Genomic DNA, 6,000 nt, shown 5'->3' on the forward strand with positions numbered 1-6,000 from the left:
CAAACCCCTCTGAGATGGAGTTGGCAGGGCCAGTGGGGATAATGCCATCTGTGGGGCTGTCCTGGTGGTGTGGACCTCCCACCTCCAGCCACACACTCTGCCCCCAGGATGTCTGCCTGGCCCAGCAGTCCGTGTTCCCATCCACTGTCCCTATCCCCCTTTATCCTCTTCTCACCTCCCTCCTGTTCTTGTTTAGCAAGTCCCACTCTCCAGCTTCGGCATCCTCTGACTTTCCCATCCTTCCACTTTGCTGGGACATTTCCAGGTTTGCTGGGATGGCCCCAGTGCTGGGTTGGGTTGAACCCAACCCCCCATCCCAAAATTCGTGTCTACCCGGAACCTCAGAATGTGTCCTTGTTTGGAAATAACCTTTGCAGATGAAATCGAATTTAGATGAGGTCATACTGGAGTAGGGTGGGCCCTTAATTCAATGTGACTGGTGTCCTTACAAGAAGAGGAGAGGACACAGAGACACAGACACATAGGAAGAAGGCCATGTGACAATGAGGCAGAGACTGGATTGATGCAGCCACAAGCCAAGGGATGCCGGGGATTGCCAGCAATCACCAGAAGCTGGAAGAACCAGGAAGGATCCTCTCCTAGACCTTCAGCCTGAGTGCAGCACTGCCATGCATTGATCTCAGACTTCTGGCCTCCAGAAGCATGAGAATATAGTTCTGTTGTTCAAACCACCTACAGCCCCCTCCCCCGGGCTCAGCCCCGGCTGACCCTGGCCCTCAGGGCACCTCTGAGCCTCAGCAGGTCATCCCTGAAATCCAGCTGTTTGCAGAATCCCTGAGCTCACACACATTTTCAGGGATAATGGGCTTCAGAATTCCAAAGGATTTATTTGAACTCGCCAGACGCCGATCATGGCCAAGCCATAACCCCACACTTGACAAGTGGTGCAATCAGTGCTGGACTCCTGATGGCGTCTGTGGGGGGGTTGCTCAGGCAGTGGGGGGCAGGGCAATGAGAACAGGCAGCCTGCAGAAGGTTCTTGCTGCAGTAGGCTGAAGATGTCAGCACCTGAATCCAGGCAAGGCTGTGGTGAGAGGTGACAGACCCTGGGAACATGCTGGGAGCAGAGAGCACCCGGCAGAAGGGGGCAATGCTGGCCAAGCAGAAATGACACCAGGGGGAGGAAGTGGTCTGGACAGCGAGCAGTGGCCAGCAGGGAGGCTGTGTTGCAGAGTGGTTAGAAACCATCCTAGTTGGAGTCTTGGACCCTGGCTCTCAGCCCCTCATCTGTGACATGCATGTTGTGTGGCACCCTCCCAGGGCCCTGGGGGTGAGGACCAGAGTGGTGAGCCCTTGAGCTCCTTATTCCTCTGTGCTATTGAACAGTTGAAGCTACAGATTGGGTCACTTTCTGCAAAAAGCAGAGGAAAGAGCAGCAGAAGGCCAGTGATGGCTCTCAGGGGAGTGTCCAAGGCGGGGCTGCCATGGAAGAGATGGACACAGGTCAGGAAAACAGCCCCAGAGGCCACCGGGAAAAAGGCTTAAGGAAAAAGCAGAGATTCAGGGATACCCATCAGGGGAATGGAGAGGAGCCCTGAGGATGGAGCAGGTGAACTTGGAGAAAGCAGTTTCAGCAGACAGAGAAGAGTAGACAGGAAACTGTGCAGGGACGGAGGCAAACGCAGGCACACATGCACACACACATGCAGGCACCCACGCGCACGCATGCACAAGCAGGCACACACACATGCAGGTACACACACACGAACACACACACACATGTAAGCACACACATGCATAAACACACACATGCAGGCAGTGAGGCTGACTATTGCCTGTGTCAGTGCAGATGGTCGGAGAGAAGGTGAGTGAAGGGCTGGGCCAGAGGGCAGCAGGGGCGTGCGTGTGTCCTGATGGGAGAGACGGGTGTGGGGTGGGAGTTGGGATTAGAGCAGTTGAAGATGCAGGGGCATAGGGGGTGCTGGGAGCTGGGATGGGGGGTCCACCTTGGGAAGAGGGCAGGCAGGAAGGAGAGAGGATCAGGCGCTGTGTTCTGGAGCACCAGGAGGGGAGGCCATGAGGAGGTGCTCCCTCTGGCCTTGGTCTTTTCAGAAAAGCCAAAGACAAGGTCATCCACGGGTGATGGTGAGAGGCTGGGGCAGCACTCAGGGCAGCAGGAGATTAGGGAAGAACGGCTGCTCAGCAGGGGAGCTGGCTGAAACAGAATCTGCAGAGGCCGAGGCTGCACAATCCAGCAGAGACCTGCTGCCTGCCACCAGTGGTCAGGACCCGGGCTTGGCCTGGTCGGTGTCCAGGGGCCGAGGGCACGGGTGTTCACTCAGATGGTTGGAAGTGGCCGGCTTGCTGCTCCTCTCCCCATCTCTTGGGGTCCCAAGCTGCCGACGGAGAGATCTGGGCTGAGTGTGCAAGGGGAGTGCAGTCCACACACTACATGGGTGTTGGGAGGGATGGTCACTCCATCGTCACCGCCCCTGGGTGGTAGTGTCTGGTGATTTTTATTTTCCTTCTTTGCTCTTTGCAAACTTAGTTTGCAATCACCATGCACTGTTTTTTCCCAAAACCAGTAAAGCACCGAAGAACCTCCTCCATAATAACCCCATTGTTTGGTTAGAGCTGGAAGGGGGAACTTTTCCGCCTGTGTCGATCTCACAAGTCCTACTAAAAGGACAGATTCTTTAGGCCTCCGAGATCCACGGGCACCAGTGAATACAGAGGAAAGGGCAGCTGGCACCCCTCCCAATCCCTTCCCAGCTGGAAATGCCCTCTCCTTGGAAAAAATAGGCGTCCTGGTGGGGTGAGAACTCCCACACCTTCCTGCCACCCCGCCCCCTCCTCCTGTCGCATGGCCTCTGGGTCTCATGCCTTCTGGGTCTTCTCTCCCGTCCATGCCAGCAGTACTCCCCAATCAAAGGACTTTCTGGTCACAAGCAAGCATGCGCTGGCCGGTCTCCTACTGTGACCCTATGACCCTCTCCAGCTACTGCCCTGACTTCTCTGCTTCCTCCAGTTCCTCCCTCAATTCTCTTGGGGTGGGGCCTGGGTGTTTTATCAGTGCTCCCCAGGAGATCCTCATGTTAGCCAGGGTGGAGATCCACCGAGCTCACAGCTTTCCAGAAATTTCAGCTGTTGTCATTGCCTTAACCAACAGCATGCTGCTGAATGTTTAACGAGCTCCAGAGTTGGGGATAAAAAGTCCTGATTTGCAGCTGTTGCCAACTTCCATGGTGTAAATATTCCTGCCGTGGACAATTTCAATGGACCAACATGAAATTTACTGGCTGGCAAAATTCCTGAAAGTTGAACATCCCAGTACAATTCCGTCTGTGGGTGGTAGCTCCCTCCTGGGCTGGTTCCTGGGTCCCTCTGGATAAACGTCAGCTTGGACGCCTGCTGCAAAGGGAGGGCAGGGATGCACTGAGTGGCCATCATGGGCAGACGTGGGCTCCCCTTGTTCTGCAGTTTACAAAGCTCTTTCATGATCTCATTTAACACTCAAGTCTAAAGTGATGTGGCCAAGACCTGACAGCACATGGAGTCTAGAGCCAGCCCTAGGGCTGTGCCACCTGAAGGACATTTTCTAGATGAGTGGAAGGTCCAGTTTTGTCTCAGTGCTGTGGGGGTATGTGGGCCGGCGCTCAGCAGCTGATGTACCACCTTCCCCCATTGCAGAGAAAAGGGCTGAAAGGGGCATTTCTCAGCCCACCTTGCCCAGCCAGGCTCATTTTGGGGATATGGGAGGGTCGTAGAGGCCACACTTTGGCTCTGTGCTCTCAGCAGGCCTGGTGGGGCCACACTGGGCTGCATTCTGGGGCTGTCACAGGCTCCCTGGGTGTGGAGAGGCAGGGTTAGGGCTGTCCATTTTTTGGCCAGGCTGAATCTAGCAGAGGTGGCAGGTCACACTGGCTGATTCATGGGCTGACCAGGTGTTCTGGAGCCAACTCTGATCCCCCACCTTTGTGATGTGGTGGAGGAGGGGCTTGTTGGTGGCCCAATTTGGTGGTGCCCTGGAAATCATTTTGAGGTCCCGAGGTATAGCCTGCTTCTGCAGCCTTTCTAATGATTTTGTAAGCTCCTAATTTCATTTTCTGCCACAAGGAGCCAGAGTGGCTTCTGTGTTCTCCATCTGAACCCCGACTGACATATCTTTTAACCATGGTCACCTCAAATCCTCATGTCCTGTGACCTTCATTCAAATCCTGGGGCTTCCAGCTCCACGGGGTATGTCCATATTCTTTCACCGTAGCGGAGTCTGGTTGTATATATTAAGGAATGTAGACTCTGAGCTGAGACCTGGAAATCTTTCAATAGGTCCACTTATCTGACAAGCACTTCTGGAAAACTGCAATAAACCGACACCACCAAGAACATGGAGGTGAGAAGAGATGCCTGTGTGCTGTGTGACCACAGAGGCCAAGAAGGACATGACAAAGTGTTTGCCCTGAAGTCCACCGCTGCGCTCACTCGGACCCTACTTGCTCTAGCTTTCCAGCAGTCTCGACCACCACGCGCTCCTTTTTTACCGGTCTGTGGAGGATTGGAAGGAAAACATGGACATGGGAATGGCCGTTCAGGGTAGGCATGTGGACAGCAGTGAGTAGTGACAGTTGACAGTGACAGAGGAAATGGAAAATATAAAAACAAGAGGAATGCACAAACTCAAAAAGCACAGCAGGAGCAGGGGGTGGCATTGCTCAGTGTGACTCCCACACCCCTGGGGCCCTGAGGTCATTGCCGCCTGGACTCAGTACTGATGTGCTGCTAATGCCAAAGGCACAGACTCATCAAGGAAAGGGTCACTATGCTGGGGAAGCACACAGCCCACCTCTGACAAGGAGGCTTAAGATTTACCAGGCTGGGAGGAGGACGTGTGGATTTTTTTTTCTTTCTTTTATTCGGTCACTCCTTAACAGTGCAATATTTTAAAAAGAGTCTCCATATAAGAGATGGTTTTAAAATACATTTTTTAATCATAAACTAATACGCACTTACTGAATGATGTTGGAAAAATTAAAGAAAGAGAGAGAGGAAGGAAGGAAGGAGGGAGGGAGGGAGAGAGGGAGGGAAGGAAGGAAGGAGGGAGGGAGGGAAGGAAGGAAGGAAGGAAGGAAGGAGGGAGGGAGGGAAGGAAGGAAGGATTGCCTATAATCTAACTGTCAACCTTTGGGGATTTCCTTCCAGTCTTCCTTTTGCATCTGTCCCTCTGTTCTGTCTCTAGCTCAGGCTGGGTTGGTGTCTGTATCTGGGTCTTTCTGTCTCTGCTTGTGACTCTATATTAAGTTTTAGGAACAAATAATGCTGGCAGTGTTTTAATAGATCTGTATCCTGATTTTCACTCCCCTTTTTTTATACTTCCTCCCATCCGGGGATATAAAAAACCAAAACCAAAACCAAAACCAAAGCCCCAGTTACTTGATATCTTTCAGTTAAGTTTGCCAGATTTTACAAATAAAAGTAGAAAAAAACCCACTTAAATGTGAATTTCAGATAAATAACACTCCCCCCTCCCCATGCAAATTTGAGACCTATTTGTACTCAAAAATGATCCGTGTGTATCTGATGTTCACAGTTGACTGTGCCCTGTGATTGTCGGGTGACCCTACCTCCTGGGTGCTGAGTGGCTTCAGATTCAGGGGCAGGAGGAGAGGGAAGCCGCTGGGCTCAGCTGCAGCTCGCACCAGGAAGGCTGAGCCTGGCTCAGGCCATCTGTCCATCCGTGGGGACTGATCCCGGTGATTCTTTGCTTCAGCCTGGCGCCCCCACTACCTGCCAGGTACCATCCAGGTGTTGTACAGTCATTGTCCCTTTCACCCTCACAAGAGCTGCAAAGCCCACTTTGCAGAAAAGGAAGGCAGGCCTCTGGCTGAGTAACGTCCAAGATTTCTCAGCCAGGAAGAGGTTTTGGATGTGGGTCTGCCTGACTGGGGTCCCCCTTGCTTGGACCAAAGAGAAAGAGAGGGAAACTGAGCCAGGCAACCGGCCACCGCAGCCTGAGATGCCACCCCCCACCCCGGGTGACCC

This window comes from Cynocephalus volans, chromosome 16, assembly GCF_027409185.1.
Source record: "Cynocephalus volans isolate mCynVol1 chromosome 16, mCynVol1.pri, whole genome shotgun sequence".
Classification (NCBI taxonomy): Eukaryota; Metazoa; Chordata; class Mammalia; order Dermoptera; family Cynocephalidae; genus Cynocephalus; species Cynocephalus volans.